This window comes from Cervus canadensis, chromosome 11, assembly GCF_019320065.1.
Source record: "Cervus canadensis isolate Bull #8, Minnesota chromosome 11, ASM1932006v1, whole genome shotgun sequence".
NCBI classification, from domain to species: Eukaryota; Metazoa; Chordata; class Mammalia; order Artiodactyla; family Cervidae; genus Cervus; species Cervus canadensis.
In genome coordinates, this window is record NC_057396.1 from 921,159 (window position 1) to 943,847 (window position 22,689).

At 36.2% G+C, this 22,689-nt stretch overlaps 1 protein-coding gene across 8 annotated transcripts in view; it reads right to left on the reverse strand.

The window, feature by feature from the left end:
- The window catches only part of GRIA4 (glutamate ionotropic receptor AMPA type subunit 4), a 608,284-nt gene that overhangs the window by 241,107 nt on the left and 344,488 nt on the right, over nucleotides 1–22,689 (reverse strand). The gene's annotated exons all lie outside the window — the stretch shown is intronic.

Here is a 22,689-nt window from a genome sequence, read left to right on the forward strand (position 1 = left end):
AGAAAAAAAAAAAAAAAAAGCTGTAAAAAGCAAACACATGGAAGCTAAACAATATAACTAAATAATCACTAAATCACTGAAGAAATCAAAGAGGAAATTAAAAAAAACATACTTAGAGACAAATTACAAGGAAAGCATGATGAGCTAAAACCTGTGGAACAAAGCAAAATCAGTTCTAAGAAGGACATTGACAATCTTACCTCAAGAAGCAAGAAGAGTCTCAAACTACCTGATCTTACACCTAAAGCAACTAAAGAAAGAACAACAAAACCCAAAGTTAATAGATGGAAAAAAGCCATAAAAGTAAGAGAAGAAATAAGTGACATAGAGACAAAGAAAACAATAGCCACAATCAATAAGTTTAAAAGCTTGTTCTTTGAGATGATAAATAAAATTGATAAACCTTTAACCAGAGCCATAAAAAAAGGGAGAGTACTTGAATCAATAAAATTAGAGGTAAAAAAGGAGAAGTTACAACTGACACCATAAAAATAAAAATGATCATAAGAGACTATTACAAGCAACTATATACCCATAAATTGGACAGCCTAGAAGAAATAGACAAATTCTTAGAAAGGTTCAACCTTCTAAAATGAAACTAGGGTGAAATAGATTATATGGATGGAATATTCACATGTACTGAACTTGAAACTGTGAGTAAAAATGAACAAAAGTCCAGGACAAGATGACTTCACAGGCTAATTCTATCAAACATTCAATGAAGAGTTAAAAACCACCCTTCTGAAACTTCCAAAAATGCCAAAATCAGATAAAGATATAACACACAAGATTTCACCGATGAACATAGATGCAAAGATTCTCAACAAAAGACTAGCAAACTGAATCCAACAACACATTAAAATAATCATAGACTGTGATCAAGTGGGATTTATCCCAGGAAAGCAAGGATTCTTATAAATCCATCAGTGTGATACATCATGTTAACAAATTGAAGAATGAAAATCATATGATCATCTCAATAGATGAAGAAAAAGTTTTTGACAGAATTCTACACCTATCTATGATAAAAAAAATTCTCTACAAAGTGCTATTAGATGGAATCTACCTCAACATAATAAAGGCCATATATGACAAACCTATAGCAAACTACATTCTCAATGGTTAAAACATGAAAGTATTTCTTCTAAGATCAGGAACAAGACAAGGATGTCCACTGTAACCACTTTTACTCAACATATTTTGGAAGTCCTAACCACAAAAACAATCAGAGACAAATACGAAGTAAAATGAATCCAAATTAGAAAAAGAAGTAAAGTTGTTTACAGTGTTTTACAGTGTTTACAGACATGATATTTTACATGTAAAACCCTAAAGATGCTACCAGAAAACTACCAGAGCTCATCAATAAACTTGGCAAAGTTGCAGGACACAAAATCAATACACGAAATCTCTTGCACTTCTATATACTAACAGTAAAAATCAGAAAGAGAAATTAAGGAAACAATCCCATGTATCCATGCATCAAAAAGAATAAAATACCTAAGGAGCCAAAGACCTGTACTTGGAAAAGTATAAGATATTGATGAAATAAATAAAAGATGAAACAAATGTAAGGAGAAACAAATGTATCATGTTCTTGGATTGGAAGAATCAATGTTGTCAAAATGACTATACTATCCAAAGCAATCTACAGATTTTACAGATTCAGTGTAATCTCTATCAAGCTGCCAATGACACTTTTCACAGAACTAGAACAAACATTTTTACAATTTGTATGGAAATATGAAAGACCCTGACTAGCCAAAGCAATCTTGAGAAAGGAAAATGGAGCTGGAGGAATCAGGCTCCCTGACTTCAGATTATATTGCTAGGCTACAGTCATTAAAACAGTATGATATTGGCATTAAAACTGAAATATATATCAATGGAACAGGATAGAAAGCCAAAAGGTAAACCCAAGCACTGTGGTTATCTAATCTTTTGCAAAAGAGGCAAGAATATTCAATGGAAAAGATAGTCTCTTCAATAAATGGTGGTGGGAAAACTGGACAGACACATGTAAAAGAAGAAAATTAAAACACTCCCTAAAACCATACACAAAAATAAATTAAAAATATAAAATAAAATAAAATTAAAATGAATTTAAAATAATAAAATATATTATCCTGCACCTGATTATCTGATTCTCAAAACATCCAGATGCTGACTCAGTCAGCAGTTTAAAAAAAATCATTGTTTTAGGACATCTTTAAATATATTCTTGAATAATCTGCTATCCTTTCATCAACTGCTGATAGAGAAAAGGAAGTTGACTAGTTTTGCTCTTTAGTTGTTTACTCATTTTATACCACAGACTATGTCAAAAGAGGTTATTGGATAACACCTGCTTAGACCCACCTGCAGAACTGGGTTCACAAATATCCTATAATGTTATGTATTCAACTTTTATTGAATAACACTATTTAGATAGTTTCTGCATTTATTGTAAACTATCTCTAAAGAAAAAAAATTTAAGCTAGTTCTTTCCAAATAAGGTCTCACATTTATAATGTATTTTTTTGACTTCATCGTCAAGATGACCCTTGATGGAGAACTGGTAAACTAGGTATTTTGTGGTAACATGAATTATACCATCAATAATTTTCCTTTTTTCCTCCACTGATTACCAAGCAGTTCAGGAAAAATGCAATATTCAGCTATCACAACTGAATTAGCCCTGCCTGTGCTTTCATAGTTGTTTTTTTCCTTCTTTTTCATGTCTTTGTCTATTATTTCTTTTAAAATACTACATGTATGTGTGTGTGTTGTTGTTTTTGTCCAGTGGCACAGTCGTGACTGACTCTTTGTGACCCCATGAACTGCAGCAAGCCAGGCCTCCCTGTCCCTCACCATCTCCTGGAGTCTGCCCAAGTTCATGCCTATTGCATTAGTGATGCCATCCAGGCATATTATCCTCGGATGTCCTCTTCTCTTTCTGCCCTCAATCTCTCCCAGCTTCTGGAGCTTTTCCAATGAGTTGGCTGTTCACATTAGATGACCAAAATACAGGAGCCTCAGCTTCAGCATCAGTCTTTCCAATGAATATTCAGGGTTTATTTCCCTTAAGATTGACTGGTTTGATATCCTTGCTGTCCTCAGGAGTCTTCTTCAACACCACAGTTGAAGGCATTAGTTCTTTGGCATTCTGCCTTCTTTATGGTCCAGCTCTCACAAAACAACATGACTACTGGGAAGATATATGGACCTTTGTTGGCAGAGTAATGTCTCTGATTTTCAACACACTGCCTAGGTTTTTCGTAGCTTTCCTGCCCAGAAGCAATCATCTGATTTCATGAATGCAGTCACCCTCCGGAGTGATTTTAGAGCCCAAGAGGAGGAAATTTGTCACTACTTTCACCTTTTCCCCTTCTATTTGCCATGAAGTAATGCGGGCAGATGCCATAATCTTAGTTTTTTTTTTTTTTTTTTTTTTTTTTTTTTTATTGAGCTTTAGGACAGCTCTTTCACTCTCTTCCTTCACCCTCATCAAGTGAGTTTTTAGTTCCTCTTTGCTTTCTGTCATTAGAATGGCATCATCTGCATATCTGAGGTTACTGATGTTTCTCCTGTCTATCTTTATTCCAGCTTGTAATTTATCCAGCCTGACATTTCTCATGATGTGCTTAGCATATAGGTTAAATAAATAAGGTGACAACAGACAGTCCTGTGGTACTGCTTTCTCAGTCTTGAACCTATCATTTGTTTCATACAGGGTTCTATCCGTTGCTTCTTGAAAACATGCAGGTTTCTCAGGAGACAGGTAAAATGGTCTGGTATTTCTATCTCTCTAAGAGTTTTCCACAGTTTATTATGATTCACACAGTCAAGGACTTTATTGTGGTTGATGAAACAGAGGTAGATGTTTTTTTTCTGGAGTTCCCTTGCTTTTTATATGATCCGGCGAATGTTGGCGATTTGATCTCTGGTTCCTCTTCTTTTTCTAGACCCAGCTTGGACATCTAGAAGTTCTTGGTTCGCATAATGCTTAGGCCTAGTATGAGAGATTTTAAGCATGACCTTACTAGCATGGGAGATGAATGTAATTGTCCAATGGTTAATACATTCTTTAGCACTACCCTTCTTGAGAATTGGGATGCATTTTCCAGTCCTGTGGCCACTGTTGGGTCTTCCAAATTTGCTGACATATTGAATGTAACACCTTGATGGCATCATCCTTTAGGGTTTTAAATAGCTGTAACTGGAATTCCATTGCATCCACTACCTTTATTAACAGCAGCACTTCCTAAGTCTCACTTGACTTCATACTCCAGAATATCTGGATCTGGAGGACTGACCACACTATCGCAGTAATCTGGTTCATTAAGATATATATATATATATATAATATATAGATAGATAGATAGATAGATAGATATAGATATATAGATATGTAGAGTTCTTCCATGTATTCTTTCCATCTCTTCTTGATCTCTTCAGCAACTACTAGGTCTCTACTGCTTCTGTCCTTTATTATACCCATTTTTGGGTAAAATTTTCCCTTGATATTTCCAGTTTTCCTGAAGAAATTTATATTTCTCTTTCTGTTGCTTTCTTCTAGTTTAGTGCACTGTTAATTAAAGAAGGCCTTCTTGTCTCTCCATGCTATTTTCTGGAACTCTGTGTTTAGTTGGATGTGCCTTTCTCTTTCTCCCTTGCCTTCCCCTTCTTTTCTTTCTTCAGCTGTTTGTAAAGCCTCCTCAGATAACCACTTTGCCTTCTTGTTTTTCTTCATCTTTGGGATAACTTTGTTCACTGCCTTCTACACAGTATTATGGACCTCTGCCCATAGTTCTTTAGACCCACTGTTAATAAGATCTAATCCCTTTAATCTATTCATTACCTCAACTGCATATTCATAGGGGATTTGATTTAAGTCATATCTGGCTGGCCTAGTGGTTTTCCTTACCTTCTTTAGTTCAAGCCTGAATTTTGCTATGAGAAGCTGATGATCTGAACCACAGCCAGCTCCAGGTCTTGTTTTTGCTGACTGTATACAGCTTCTCCATTTTCATCTACAAAGAATGTAAACAATTTGATTTTGGTATTGATCATTTGTTGATGTCCTTGTGTAAAGTCATCTCTTATGTTGTTGAAAAAGAGTATTTGCCATGACCAGCACATTCTCTTGGAAGAATTCATTTAGTCTTTTCCTCCCTTCGTTTTGCCCTCCAGGGCCAAACTTGTCTGTTATTCTAGGTATCACTTGACTTCCTACATTTGCCTTCCAATCCCCAGTGATGAATAGAGCATCTCTTTTTGGTGTTAGTTCTAGGAGGTCTTCTAGATTTAGCCCTGTGTTTTCATAGTTGTTTCTTCCTTCTTTTTCATGTATTTGTCTCTTATTTCTTTTAAAGTAATATACACATATGTGTGTGTGTGTGTGTGATATTCAGATATATGTATAATGCTTAAATATATATGCATATAATTACATATATATACAATTCCATATATACGCATTCTATACTATATTATGTACTTAAATTTTCATTATATTGTAAAACAATCTCAATTCCAATTTGTTAAAAATGTAGTTATAAATACCTATGAAAATACTTTCTGAAATTTCATACAAATACATGTAAAAATAATTTCCTCCTTTCTTCTTCAAAACTAACTATAGTTACTGTTAAGACAATTTACATGCAATGGAATTAGAAAAATCAGTAATTTTTAAATGGACTTTGTTTTCCAAATTCAAAATACCCAAGTTCCCTAATTTTTAGAATTATTAACAAAGAAATATTGTATATGAAGATTTCAAAAGTATTTACATATTGTCATTAGGAATTTATTCCTATCACTTATTTTACAGATAAACACATCATGACTAGTTAATACTGTTCATGGGGTTCTTAAGGCAAGAATACTGATGTGGTTTGTCATTGTCAAAAATCAGGTAAACTGGTTTTTGAAACCAGTAATGGGGCTCATCTTTCTAGTGTTGATCTTGGTAGTAGGGTGCCAAGTGTGGAGCCTGAATCCTTTGCTTCTTGGGGAGGACCTCTGAGTTTGTGATAGTCCCCACATCTTTAGGGTTGCCTGTTATGGGATGTGGATACTTACTAGATCACTCTCTTCTCCTAGCCATTCTGGTTAAGTTTTGTTCCTGATGTCCTTAATTGTAGAAGAGTTGCTCTGCTAGTCTTCATGTAGCTTTCACAGATAGTTGTTTAATATGTAGCTGTAGTCTTCATTTGTCCTTAGGAAGTGGTTAATCTCATGATCTTCTTAGTTTGCCCTCTTGATCACCAGTAATAAACTATTCATTCACTGAATAATCTGAAATTTTTTCAAACATGGCTGAAGGTGATCTGCATCTTGAATTTATTCAGACTGGATTGATCATTTCTTAGCCCAACAATATTTAACTTCGTTCATTATATTAATAAGTATAATGACTGTTAAATTTATCATGCAAACTGAGATATTTAAAAAGTAAAAGGGGGCACTGTATATATTACACTGGAGTGTCAGGTATAAACCAGAACCTTGCAGGCAAACCTAAATGAAGAATTAGCTATCAATCTAGGTTCTGGGGACAGCAGAGATAAAGAAGGTATTGCCCACAGGCAGCTCTTAATTTTCAAATTTCTCCCATGCTGTAATTGAGAAGTGATAAAAAGCACTGGCAGAAAAAAATGACCAATGGGAGAGGTCATGTGAAAGTCCAGAGGTAGAGGAGGCAGTCACAAGATGGTGGACAGGGAGACCACTTTCTCCTCCACAAATTCATCAAAAAGTCGTTTGAAGTTGAGCAACTTCCACAAACGAACTTCTGAACACTGGTGGAGAACATCTGGCACCCAGAAAGGCAACCCAATCTCTTCAAAAGGAGGCAGGACAAAATATAAAAGACAAAAAAAAAAAAAAAAAAGGTAAAATATTTTGGGATGGAAACCCACCCTGGGGAGTGAGTAGTGAAGCAGGAGATGTTTTCACACAGTAGGAAACCCTCTTACAGGTGTGTCTGTCTGGAGTTTTGAAATTTTAGACAGCAACATAACTGGGAGAAAAAAAAAAACAACACACACACACACACAGAATATGTGCCTAACCACAAGTACAAGTAGAAATAGAGGTGACACAGGCGTTCTTATTCACCACCAGTGAGTGGGGGCTGGGTAGAGAGGTGTGGGCTGCATCATTGGTGCTTAGGGTAAGAACTGGGCCTGAATGCCCTGAGGACAACCTGGGGGAGCTAATGTGAGACAGCAACACAAACCATGGGATCACCAGAGAGACACACACAAAGACCTTTCCCACGGAAGGCTCCTACATCACACAGTGATCCCTGGCATGCTCACAAAAGAAAGGGCTGAATGAGTACCAAAGGAAAGCAAGCCAGCTGCCATATAGGGCCCTCCCTCCCTGGAGGCAGAGTGGCAGGCATGCGACAGCCAGAGCTGCAAGGGTTGATGCAATCTTGGCCCCAGAGACTGCATCTTCCTCCAAACTGTGAGCAGGCTCCCAGTTGCTAATCATGTCTTCCTGGGATCCTGAACAGTTGACATCTGCCAAGAGTATCACAACCTGACATCAGTTCCCAAGAGGAGACACACGACACTCCGGGGACTGCTCTCACAGCACACCTGGGAAACCAAGTGGCCAGGACTGAAGTGGTGAATGAGACACACAGCCCACCTGGGACAGTGTGAGTGCTGCCCTGGGTCCTAGGACCCAGTTGCTTGGGTCTTGAACCCAGTTGCTGAACTGCTTGGACCTGGGAAGGGCAAACAAACAGAACATCTGGGTCTGTGTCCTTGAGGAGCACCTGAGAACATGAGTGGCTTAGACTTGGGAGCTGCACGAAACACAGGGCCCCCTTGGGACAGTGCCCTTGCAGAGCACCCTGGAGCCTGAGCAGTGTGGACCTGGGAAGTACATGCCGCCTGGGGCTGTGGCAAACCCAGTGTGGTCCATCCACTGTGAGCACTCCCCACACATGCCAGCAGTATTTTTTTGCAGTGTCCCTCTCTCCCCACAATACAACTGAACAAGTAAGCCTAAGTAAGTGGCCACGTTCACCTTCTTGTGTCAGGGTGGAAATTAGACACTGAAGAGGCTTGCAAATAGAGGAAGCCAAGATAAACAAAGAAGGGGAAACCACTCTGAAAGTGACAGGTGCTGTCAGATTAAAACTCTGCAGTTAATACTGAGACTGTGCATTTGATGAGCATCTGTAGACCTTGAGAAAAAGCACCAGCTGGAACAACGGACTCTTCAACAATGAACTCACACCACCCTGCCCACAACAGCTCCAGAGAAATTCCTAAACATATTTTTAATATTATCACTTTTTTAAAAATAGTTCTTTATTACTCCTTTAACTTAAATTTTTATAGCCTATTATTACCTTTCAAAAAAAAACTATTAAAAAAACCAAATTCCATATTAAAAAAAAAAAAAAAACAAGAAAACTTCTGTGCTCGATTTTGTTTTATATTTTTTATATTGTATTTTTGAGAATTTAACCTCTATTCTAGCTTTTTAGTCTTTGCTTTTTGATATTTGTTATCAATTTTGTACCTTTAAGAATTTAGTCTTTAGTATCCATTTCACTTAGGGATTTGATCACTGGCTTGATTGGTCTCTCCCTCTTTGACTCACCCTTTTCTCCTCATGGTCACCACTATCTCCCTTCTCCCTCTTCTCTTATCTACATAACTCTATGAATCTCTCTGGGTGTTCCTGGCTGTGGAGAACTCTTTCACCAGTAACTTAGAGGTTTTACCTTCTGTGCTGTATGGATAGAGAAGTCTTGAGGCTACTGCAAGAGAAGGACCAAAAGCCAGAGGTAGGAGGGTTAACTTCAAAACTTTAAAACATCAGAGAACTCTTGAATCCAGGGAATATTAATAGACAAGAGCTCACCCAAAAGTCTCCCTACCTACCCTGAAACCAAGCTCCACCCAAGAGCCAGAAAGTTTCAGTGCAAAACACAGCACACTGATTGTCTAGCAAAACAAGAAAACAACCCTGAACATTAAAAGATAGGCTGCCCAAAGACATGACAAACCAATAGACACCCCAAAGTTCACTACTGGACACTTCATTGCACTCCAGAAAGGAGATCCAGCTCCATCCACCAGAAGACAGACACAAGCTCTCCCAACCAGGAAACCTTGACAAGTCACTGGTCTAACCCCACCCATGTGGAGGAGACTCCACAATTAAGAGGAACAATGAAATTCAAGCCTTCAGAAGGGGCACCCCAAATACAGCAATCTAAACAAATGAAAAGGCAGAGAAATATTTAGTAGGTGAAACAACATGATAAAGCCTCACCAAACTGAACAGAAGGGAGGAGATAGGGAGTTTACCTGGAAAACAATTCAGACTAATGATAGTAAAGATGATCCAAAATCTTGAAAACCAAATGGAGTTACAGAAAAATAGATTAGAAACAAGGATTGAGAAGATGCAAGAATTGCTTAACAAGGACCAAAAGAAATATAGGAGAGTCAATAAATAATGAACAAAGCAATATCTGACATTAAAAGCACTCTGGAGGGAATCAACAGCAGAATAACTGAGGCAAAAGAGAGGATAAGTGAAGTGGTAGATAGAATGGTAGAAATAAATGAAGCAGAGAGGAGAAAAGGAAAAAAAAAAAGAATTAAAAGAAATGAGGACAACCTCAGAGACCTCTGGAACAAAGTTAAATGCCCCAACATTCAAATCATAGGTGTTCCAGAAGAAGAATACAAAAAGAAAGGGCATGAGAAAATAGTTTAGTATATAGTAGTAAAAAAACTTTCCTAAAATGGGGAAGGAAATAGCCATCCAAGTCCAAGAAACCCAGAGAGTACCAAACAGGATAAACCCAAGGCCAAAACGCCCCAAGACACATATTAATGAAATTAATGAAGATAAAACATAAAGAGCAAATATTAAAGGCAGCAAGGGAAAAGCAACAAATAACACACAACGGGATCCCCATAAGGATAAGAGCTGATCTTTTAATAGAAACTCTTTGGGCCAGAAGGGAATGGCAGGACATATTTAAAGTGATAAAAGAGGAAAACCTACAACCAAGATAACTCTACCCAGCAAAGATCTCATTCAGATGTGAAGGAGAAGTCAAAAGCTTTACAGACAAGCAGAAGCTGAGAGAATTCAGCACCACCAAACCAGCTCTTCAACAAATGATAAAGGATCTTCTCTAGACAGGAAACACAGAAAAGAATTATAAAAATGAACCCAAAGCAAAAAAGTAAATGGTAACTGAGTCATATTTATCAATAATTACCCCAAATGTAAATGGGTTAAATGCTTCAACAAAAGACAGAGACTGGCCAAATGGATACAAAACAAGACTCCTATATATGCTGTCTAGCAGAGACCCACCTCAAACCTAGTAACACATACAGACTCAAAGTTAAAGGCTGGAAAAAGATATTACATTCAAATGGAGACCAAAAGAAAGCAGGAACAGCAATACTCTTATCAGATGAAATAGACTTTGAAATAAAGACTGCAATAAGAGACAAAGAAGGACACTACATAATATCAAAGGATCAACCCAAAAAGAAGATATAACAGTTATATATGCACCCAGTATAGGAGCCCCTCAATACATAAGGCAAATGCTAACAAATATGAAAGGGGAAATTAACAGTAATACAATAATAGTGGAGGACTTTAATACCTGACTCACACCTATGGATAGATCAAGCAAAGAGGGAATTAGGAAGGAAACACAAACTTTAAATGATGCAATGGACCAGTTAAATCTAAGTGATATCTATAGGGCATTTCACTCCAAAACAATGAATTTCATCTTTTTCTCAAATGCATGTGGAACATTCTCCAGGACAGATCACATCCTGGGCCATAAATATAGTCTTGGTAAATTAAAAAAAAAAAATAATAATTTCAAGCATCTTTTTTGATCACAATGCAGTAAGATTAGATGTCAACTACAGAGGAAAAAAAAAATTAAAAATGCAAACATACAGAGGCTAAACAACATACTTCTGAATAACTAACAGATCACAGAAGAAATCAAAAAGGAAATAAAAATATGCAGAGAAACAAATGAAAATGAAAACATGACAACCCCAAACCTATGGGATTCAGTAAAAGCAGTGATAAGAGGTAAGTTCATAGCATTAAAAGCCTACCTCAAGAAATAATAGAAACATCAAATAAACACCCTAGCTTTACACCTAAAGCAATTAGAAAAATAAGAAAAGAAGAATCCCAAAATTAGTAGAATAAAGAAATCATAACAATCAGAGAAGAAACAAATGAAAAAGATATGAGCGAGACTATGGCAAAAATCAAGAAAACTAAACTCTGGTTCTTTGAGAAGATAAATAAAATAGACAAATTGTTAGCCAGCCTGATCAAGAAAAAAAGGGAGAAGAATCAAATCACTAAAATTAGAAATGAAAATGGAGAAATCACAAGAGACAACACAGAAATACAAAAGATCATAAGAGACTACTATGAGCAATTATATGCCAATAAAATGGACAACTTGGAAGAAATTCTTAGAAAAGCATAATCTTTCAAAACTGAACCAGGAAGAAATAGAAAATTTTAATGGACCCATCACAAGCATGGAAATTGAAACTGTAATAAAAAATCTTCCAACAAACAAAAGCCCAGGACCAGATGGTTTCACAGGTGAATTCTACCAAAAATTTTGAAAAGAGCTAACACCTATCCTACTCAAACTCTTCCATAAAATTGCAGCGGAAGGAAAACTCACAAAATCATTCTATGAGACCACCATCACCCTAATGCAAAAACCAGACAAAGATGCCACAAAAAAAAAAAAGAAAAAAAAGAAAAGAAAAAGAAAACTATAAGCCAACATCACTCATGAACATAGATGCAAAAATTCTCAACAAAATTCTATCAAACAGGATCCAAAAACATATTGAAAAGATCATATATCATGACCAAGTGGGCTTTATCCCAGGGATGCAGGGATTGTTCAATATTCACAAATCAATTGATGTGATACATCATATCAACAAGTTGAAAGATAAAAGCCATATGCTATCCCAATAGATGTAGAAAAAACCTTTCACAAAATTCAACACCCATTTATGGTAAAAACTCTCCAGAAAGCAGGCATAAAAGGAACATATGTCAACATAATAATATTCAACATAGTTCTGGAAGTCCTAGCCACAACAATCAGAAAAGAAAAAGAAATAAAAGGATTCCATATTGGAGAAGAAAAAGCAAAATTCTCACTGTTTGTAGATGACATGACCCTCTGCAGGGAAAACCCTAAGGACACCACCAGAATATTACTAGAGCTAATCAATAAATATAGTGAATTTCCAGGATATAAAATTAATACACAGAAATCCCTTGCACAAAACAGAAAGAGAAATTAAGGAAACAATCCCATTCACTGTTGCAATGAAAAAAAAAAAAATACTTGGGAATAAATTTATCTAAAGAAATAAAAACGTATATATAGAAAACTGTAAAACACTGAGGGAAGAAATAAAATATGACACAAATAAATGGATAAATATACCATGTTCTTAGATTAGAAGAGACTTCCCTGGTGGCTCAGACGGTAAAGCATCTGCTTACAGTGCAGGAGACCCGGGTTCAATCCCTGGGTTGGGAAGATCTCCTGGAGAAGGAAATGGCAACCCACTCCAGTATTCTTGCCTGGAAAATGCCATGGATGAACGAGCCTGGTAGGCTACAGTCCATGGGGTCACACAGAGTTAGACACGACTGAATATCTTCACTTCACTTCCCTTTGTGTACATCTAGTTCATACTACAGTTATCTACGGTGATGGCTACCTTCCATCCACTTCCATTTGAACAAGTCTTCAATCTACACAATCTACACTTAGATTAGAAAAATCAATATAGTGGAAATGAGTATGCTACTCAAAGCAATCTATAGATTCAATGCAATCCGTATAAAGCTACCAATGGTATCTTTCAGAGAACTAGAACAAATAATTTCACAATTTGTATGGAAATACAAAAAACCTCAAATAGCCAAAGCAAATTTGAGAAAGAAGAATGGAACTGGAGGAATCAACCTTTCTGACTTCAGACAATCCTACAAAGCTACAGTTATCAAGACAGTATGGTACTGGCAAAAATACAGAAATATAGATAAATGGAACAATATAGAAAGCCCAGAGAGAAATCTATGTACCTATGGACACCTTATCTTTGACAAAGGAGGCAAAAATATACAATGGAGAAAGGACAAACTCTTTAACAAGTGGTGTTGGGATAACTGGTCAACCACCTGTAAAAGAATGAAACTAGAACAATTCCTAACACCATACACAAAAATACACTCAAAATGGATTAAATATCTAAATGCAAGACCAGAAGCTATAAAATTCTTGGAAGAAAACATAGGCAGAAAACTCTCTAACAGAAATCAAATCAATATCCTCTATGACCCACCTCCCAGAGTAATGGAAACGAAAACAAAAATAAACAAATGGGACCCAATTAAACTTAAAAGCTTTTGCACAATGAAGGAAACTGTAAGCAAGGTGAAAAGACAGCCTTCAGAGTGGGAGAAAACAATATCAAACAAAACAACTTACAAAGAATTAATCTCCAAAATATACAAGCAGCTCATGCAGCTCAATACCAGAAAAATAAATGACCCAATCAAAAATTGGGCCATATAACTAAATAGACATTTCTCCAAAGACATACAGATGGCTAATAAACACATGAAAATTTGTTCAACATTGTCAGAGAAATGCAATCAAAACCACAATGAGGTACCATCTCATGCCAGTCAGAATGGCTGCCATCAAACATCTACAAATAATAAATGCTGGAGATGGTGTGGAGAAAAAGGATCCCTGTTGCACTGTTGGTGGGCATGAAAACTAGTACAGCCACTATGGAGAACAGTATGGAGATTTCTTAAAAAAACCTGGAAAGAGAACTGTCATACAACCCAGCAATCCCACTGCTGGACATACACACTGAGGAAACCAGAATTGAAAGAGATACATGTACCCCAATGTTCATTGCAGCACTGTTTATAAGAGCTAGGACATGTAAGCAACCTGGATGTCCATTGGCAGATGAATGGATAAGGAAGTTGTGGTACATATACACAATGGAATATCACTCAGCTATAATAAAGAATACATTTGAGTCAGTTCTAATGAGGTGGATAGAACTGGAGCCTATTATACAGAGTGAAGTAAGTCAGAAAGTGAAATACCAATACAGTATATTAACACATATATATGGAATTTAGAAAGACGGTAATGATGATCCTATACGCAAGACAGCAAAAGAGACACAGATGTAAAGGAAAGACTTTTGGACTATGTGGGAGAAGGTGGCGGTGGGATGATTTGAGAGAACAGCATTGAAACATATATATTACCATATATAATATATATGTGCAAGTTTGATTCATGAAACAGGGCACTCAAAGCCTGGGACAACTCTGAGGAATGGGGTGGGGAGGGAAGTGGAAGGGGGGTTCAGGATGTGGGGACACATGTATACCCGTGGCTGATTTATCTTAATGTATGGCAAAATCCACCACAATATGTATAAATAAATAGCCTTCAATTAAAATAAATTAAAACAAATTAATTTTTTAAAAAAGAAAGTCCAGAGGTATTATCTGTGAAGAAGTCTTAGTTGTCTAGGTAATCTCTGAATCTCTAAGTTCTCTTGTTTTTATTTGGCCAAAGGTTAACTAATCCATGTCTCTGAGGACTTACATGTTAACCTATCAACATTCTTTTTTTTTTTTTTTTTTAAGAGAAGGTACATATGTATGTATGTGTGCTCAGTTGCTTAACCATGCCCTAATCTTTGTAACACCATGAACTGTAGCCTGACAGGCTCTTCTGTCCATGTAATTTCCCAGACAAGAATTCCAAAGCAAGCAATTCAAGCTTTCTCAGTTTGGAAAAATATTAAAAGGGTGATACCTTTGGGTTAACAGAATGGATTCTATTTCTGAAAAGCTAAATTAACTTTTATACATATGAGAGAATTTAAACATAAGCCTAGTACTTTATTTACTTAAGTTTTTGCTTATTATATATCATATTTTATATCAATACTTTCCAAACCAATTTAGAAGTGTTAACAAATAAACATAATGTTATTTATTTTAAACAAAACAACATATCCTATTAAATTTGAAGATCAAGTGAACTTATCAGGCAAACAGATTTCACTTCCAATTTTAATCTGTGTTGAATCAAAGCATTTTACAGCTGGAAGGAATTACAATGCAGTTTAATTAAACTTTTGATGTGAACACAAAAGCTAAGCCAGAGTGCTTACATGACTTGCCCAAGGCAAAGGGCTAGTTATGGGAAGCTGGTTGGTGGTAGAGAATGATCTAAAAAAATAAGTTATTGTGTCTCTGAGAATATTGTCCTTGTCCTTGAGGAAATCTGGATGGGACAAAGCTAAGAATGTCAGCAGTTCTCAAAAGGATTTGGACTTCCATTAGCTTTGGGCAGAATAAAACAAAAGAGGAAAAAGAAGTATGTGACTTTTGAGTTCCTATTGAAATAAAGAGTTAAGAAAATTCTTAAGATTTATCCCCAGTTTGATTTTCTTTCTCCTCAGGAAAGAAAAGATTTGCATCAACAATTCAAGAAACATTCAATGATTGGTTAGTTCCAGACTCTGTGGACCTGAAATTCCACTTTTCTTTGTATCTCAGTGCTTTGACCCTTTCATTTCTTCTTTAAAAGGAGTGGCTGCCTTCAGAAGAGATCAAGAGAGTATGGGTTGAAAATTATCATGTGATTGTTTCACGGTCTATTTAAGCAAACTTATAGTTAACATATTTGTTGGTAGAATGCTCTAGGAGGTCACTTACCCATACATTTCAAGGAAGTATGATCTACTATTGTTGGGTCTTATATTCTCTAAATTCTCTTGGTTCTGCCTTCAAAATAGATGTGGACATTTCTCAACATCTTTATTACTATTGTTCTGGTCTAAATCACCATAATCTCTCATCGAAGTTATCCTGTTTTGGCTCCAGACTTCTTTCAGTCTGTTCTCCTCACAGTAGTCAGATTGATCCTGTTCTGATCCTACATGAGTGCATTCAATTTAAGTTGACAAGCATGTCCAACTCTGTGCGACCCCATGGACTGTAGATCCCCAGGCTCCTGTTCATGGGGCTTCTCCAGGCAAGAATACTGGAGTGGGTCTTATCACCTGCATTAGCAGGTGGGTGCCCCCCCTCCCCCAACTAGTGCCACCTGGGAAACCTGCTCTCATCATACAACTTTGCTCAGAAACTTCTGATAGCTTTCCATATCATTTAGGGCAATACTGGTGGCTCAGACGGTAGAGTCTGCTTGCAATGCAGGAGACCTTGTTTCAATCCCTGGATCAGGAAGATCCCCTGGAGAAAGGAATGGTAATCCACCTCAGTATTCTTTCCTGGAGAATTCCATGGACAGAGGAGCCTGGTGGGCTACAGTCCATGGGGTCCCAAAGAATTGAACACTACTGAGTGACTAACACACTATGGCAATACAGACATACATACATTGATACATATTTAAATTAAATACAAGGTTTTTTTTTTCATTAAACTTTCACAATGGCACTTTTAGCCCACTCTTGTACTTCTTGAACCTCTTTTCCTTTCCTCAGCTGTTTGCTTACCTTGCTCTAGTAAACTGACCTCATTGATATTCCTTAATTATACAAGGTATACTCTCTCTCTTCAAGGCTTTGTACATACTGTTCCCTCCATCTCCCATGCTTTTCCTCAGAAAGACACACAGCTTTCTCATTTCTTTCAAGTTTCACTCAAAAAGTACCTTCTCCATGAGGCCTTCCCAGAGCACCACATTTAAAACTTAAAGTTAAAAAATTTGCAAAATCAAACCTGTATCTCCAGTGGTTAGCATGTGAAAGGGACTCAGTAAATATTATTTCAGTGAATGAAGGACTATGACTTGTGACCCATTAGCTGTGATATTCACATAGATCTCTTTTTGTTTCTACTTTCTCTTGGGTAGCATAAATTAACATGTGGAGATCTGAGGGGTGCAAATCCAGAACTGGGGTGAAATCTCCTTATGGACTTGGACTCAAGACTCTACAGTCTTTGGAATGACAGCAACAACAAAAGTGGAAGTATTCACTTTGTTTTTATTTTAAAAAGTCAGGATGATATAAAATAAAAAAAAAATCTGATTATTACCATCTACATCTGCATAATTTTATAGAAGAAAACATTTTAACTCTAAAAGAGTAGGGAAGATATAGCTTTAGAATAAGAAACATTTCTCCAAATTAAAAAAAAAAAAATGGCTTCACAGAAACCCTGTCTTGATTTTCTCTCTTTGTTAACTCTGGAAGGTGGGTCCATAAAAAACACGAGCTCTGGACTCTAGACTTGCTATTCTGCTGTGACTGTGTCACAGTTTGCAGAGAGAGCAAACTCCCTCCCACAAGGCGGCAGACAGAATGGTGCTTGTTTCTTCACTTTATCATCAAAAGACAAAACTAAGTGTTTAATAAAAAATTGGGGGTTAAGATGTTGTATACAGAAACAAGAATGAAAATTTTAAGACTTAAATGCCCATCCTACATTCCTTTTTCAGTTCAAGCATCTGAATGCTGACTTATTTGATTTTAGCAAGGAGAAATTGTATCATTAAGAAATGAGAGTTAAAGAGAAACTATTAAAACCTAAAGGAGGGATGTTAATCATTTGAATTTTGCCATGGAACAGACTGGAAGCTTGAGAAGCCCAAAACAAAATTCAAAATTATTAGGGCTTCTAAATAAAGTCATTTCTACAGAGGCTGACCCCTTGCTTGCTTTTAGAGCTTTGTCGGGGTGGGGGTGGGGTAACAGTATATTTTTTGAGGTCTTAAGATGGTTGATTATGAAAAGGTCTAAAAGGTAAAAAAAGGTGAAACCTCTTGGTTAATAGTAGATGATAATGAGCAATTTATGAAACCACAGGCATAATAAAATGAGGAGAAGTTTAGATTCCAATTTCTTTATGAGACCAGCTTTCTAACTGATGCACATTTTTCAGCACATTTTGAATCTGTGAGATGTTTCTCCTTTTTGATGTCAAAAGTTAAACTTACACACAATAGACTGAAATTGAGAGCTTCCATGAAGCAATTTTGGGGTATGTTATAAGAAACTGCATCTTTCAAACTTTCTGCATATATGTGAATCCAGCACATCACCACCAGTACTCTATAACACATCAACATCCATTATACTGCATTAATAAGGCATTCTAAATACTGTGGGTACATGCTGCAGGTATGTATGGAAATTTCTGTTAAAACAATTATTTTCACATTCACCTATCACATTATGCTTATTAACCTCCCCTATGAGTTATGTTGTCAATTTTGAGGGACAGTATTGCAATTTGAAACAGAATAATGTACTTATGGACTATCTATTAGTGGTTTATACATTGTGGAAGAATACATATGTTTTAGTGCCAATTACAGGGTGATCCAGTTTGACATGGGTAGTAATTTGGTAATTAAAGATTTTTAAACAAGGTCTATGAGAAAAGGCTTGTGTTCAGCAGTTTATAGTGGGAGAAAACTTTAATTTATGAAAAGAAAAAATTATTGACTCAAAAATGAATAGAGTTTTCATTTCTTATGGATATATCCCCAAGAGTGGGGATTGTTGGATCATATGATAGCTTTATTTTTAGTTTTTAAAGAAACTTCCATACTGTTTTCTATACAGGCTGCATCATTGTGTATTTCCACCAACAGTGTAGGAGGGGTTCCTTTTTCTCCATCCTCTCCAATATTTATTATTTGTAGACTTTTTGATGATAACCATCTGATTTGTGTAATTAAACAAAATAAATGCACCCCAATTTTCATAGCAACATTATTTGCAATAGTAAAGACATGAAAACAACCCAAGTGCCCATCAACAGATGATTAGTTTAAGAGGATGTGATATATAATGAAATATCTCTCAGTCCAAAAAAGAATGAAATATTGCCATTTGTAGCAGCATGGATAGACCTAGAGAATATCATACTAAATGGCATATGTAAGACAGACAAAGATTATATGTTATCCCTTATATGTGGAATCTGAAAAGTAATATATCTATATATAAAATAGAAACAGAAAATAAACTTACAGTTGCCAAAATGGAAAGTGAAGAAAAGAGGAATAAATGAAGAGTATGGGATTAATAGATAAAAATTACTATACATAAAATAGGATTTACTATAGAGTATAGAGACTTATTTATATTCAACATCTTATAATAATCAATAATGGAAAATAATCTGAAAATTATATAACTGAATCACTTTGTTGTATACCCCAAATTAAGACAATATTGTAAATCAACTATACTTCAATCAAACAAGAAAAAAAAAAATGAACAAAAGCCTTCAGGGATTTTAATCTACTATTCAAAGTAAATAAGAACTGTTTGACATGTTGTAATATTATCTATCTATAAACTTGTGAAATAAAAGTCAAATTATTTTAAAACATAAAAATACTTTTCAGATTGACTTGGAAAGCAGTGTTTCTGCTTCAGGCAGACTTGAGACTATTCCAGGGGTCAGATGAGGGTCAACTTTTCTACATCATTTTAGTCAATACCACTTAGATCACTCTGCATGGCCAGAACTCCACAGGCAAACATTTACCTGAGTGTAAGATATGTATCTATAGAGTAGTAGGCTGGGACTGTTAGCCCCACAGCAGAAGAAACCACATTGCTTTATACAGAATGAAAATGTCTGTGCCTATTCACACATGCCATATCATCATGTTAGAAAGGTTCATACTATGCCTTAATTTTATTCCAGGATTTAATTTAAAACTTTAAAGCATTTTAACTCACAAAAACAGAACTGTGATTATTTGATTGATGATTTTTATCTTTATTAGAAAATAATGTTTGTGTTAAATACTCATTTTCTTTACCTTTACCTTTTATTGAGCATTGTAATCAACTAATAATCAAAGCTTAATTTATTTTAATGATCAAAACCTTACTGTGATTTTGAAAATTGCCAGAAATAGGTCAATCATTTTGAAAACAATTTAAATAAAATGTCTTCAGATGAGAGGAATAGAGTAGGCTTTAGCTCTCTAGTTCCTTTGCAAGTATATTGAAAACATAAGTGATTGTAATAGAATGGAGTTGATTACTCTGTTTTATCTTCTCACTTAGCCCTGTAGTTCATAATGATATGTAATTCTTATTTGGAAACCATAGTATGCTAATACTTAAATATGTCATATTTATTTATTTAATTAAAAGATAATATAGGGCTTCCCAGGTGATAAAGAATCTGCCTGCCAATGCAGGAGACACACAAGAGATGCATGCAGTTTCGATCTCTGGGTTGGGAAGAGCCCCTGGAGTAGGAAATGGCAAGATACTCCAATATTCTTGCCTGGAAAATCCTATGGGCAAAGGGGCCTAGAGGGCTACAGTCTGTGGGGTCACAAAGAGGTAGACATGACTGGGCACACACATACCACACACACATACACACAAAAGATAATAAATATTATATTAAAACTTAAAAATCAGGCAAAATTCAGGAATCCCTGATTGAAAACCTTTCTTCATACTGTGAGAACCTATTCCATGGTAGTATGGAATAAACATTGATTTTGGATTGGGTTCCACTGAATACTTCTCTTTTCCCTTTAGATTTGTAGATTTAGTCTCCCTTTGTCCTATATTTATGCGATCTGAAGAGAAGCCAGAGTCCCACCTTCCGCAGTTGGTCTTGCTGCTCTACCTGACAGAAAGATGAAAGACATCTGGAAGGATGTCCTTAAAACATTCCCTAACACTTCAGTCTAGATTGTACTTCTTGCACTTTCCTCAATAATGGAAGGACAGTTGGAAGGTGTTCCTCTTGCTCTCTCATGCCAGTGACTACAGCTGGTCTTGGATGTAGCAAATAGACATCCAATGTGTTTCTAAGGTGTCTGGGAACATCCTCATCAGGGGGAATCACTAATTTTAACTATGTCATCTGAATCCTGTTGCTAGTTCAATACACTACACAAATATTTTTTTGAATATGGATAATCACACACATAAAAATATAAAAGCAAATTTAATATTAGAAGTAACACATACACATAGTAAATTTATTCTTGTATACTACTTAAGACTACTTCTCAAAATGTTATTTTCAGATAATCTACATCAAAATTCCACATTGTGCTTGGTAAAAAGAATATACTTGGGCTGTATACCAGACCCATTAAATAAGAACTTCTGAGTATAGGACTCACAAACTCACATGACTATCATGTGATTATTATGGAAAATAAAGTTTGAGAGTCGTTGGCTTAATATGATGGCAAAGACAGTGTAAACTATGAAGGCTAAGAAACCTAAGCCTGGAGTTGAAACCTAAGGTGAAGGGTTCATAATATGAAGGAAGGAAGATTTGCCAAAGCAAGAAATACAGAATAAAGAAAGGGCAAGTGTTTCCCAGATGGAGCTAGTAGTAAAGATACCAAATGCCAATGAAGGAGATGTAAAAGACACAGGTTAGACACCTGGATTGGGAAGATCCCCTGGAGTAGGAAATGACAATCCACTCTAGTATTCTTTCTTGGAGAATCCCATGGACAGAGGAGCTTGGTTCATATAGTCCATAGGGTTGTAAAGACTTAGACACAACTGAAGTGACTTAGCATGCACACATGCGAATGGGGAGGATAGTAACTCCACCAATCAGCTAGTCTGTACTCTTCATAACACTATATCACCTCATGATTACTCTCAGCTCAATGGCTAAAAGTTTTCAGTCACCACTCCATCTCTTTGGACAGTCTTCCCACTGAAATTGTGAGGTGGTTCCAATATTGGCTTCTACCCCCATTGTTCACAAAATAATTGAGTCAAATAGAGCAAGTTAGCATCCAGTACTTTCTCCTTTCTTTTTTGTGCTCCAGATCTGGTGGAAAGGAGGAGGGGAAAGGAATATATCAAAGTTGCTACTTAAAGAGTCCCATGTTACTGTGACTATTTACTTTACCTTTCTACTAGCCTACGAGCGTCACTCTTCATTATTGAGGAAAGCAAAGAGAATATTATTGAGCTGACGTTCTATTAATTCACAATATATTTTTGTTACCACTTTTGTCCTCTTTTTCTCTCTCATACTCAAAATCTCCTTTGATCAGCTCTTACCTTCTATCTTCAAATGCACATAGACCCTTCCATCTTGATAAACTGTTTATCCTTACCCTCTCTCACCCTAGGGCTTCCCTGATAGCTCAGTTGGTAAAAAAAGTCTGCCTGCAACATGGGAGACCTGGGTTCGATCCTTGGGTTGGGAAGATCCCCCAGAGAAGGGAATGGCTACCCACTCCAGTATTCTGGCCTGGAGCATTCCATGGACTATACAGTCCATGTGGTCTCAGAGAGTCAGACACTTTCCAACTTTTTGGAAGTGAGCAACTTTCACTTTCACTTTCTCTCACCCTAATTAATTACTGTATTGTTTTTCTTCTTTCTTTCATTATCAAACTTCTCAAATAACTAGTGTTTATCTGCTGAACTCATTTTCTTGCAACCCTTTATTTCTAGCTCCACACTAAAGACACCACTCTCAAACATCACTGATAGTCTGATTTTCTAAATCAAATGACTTTTACTCTTTTTCATGTTGATTAAAAGCTATAAAAGGATTATGGAGTTTAATACATATCCT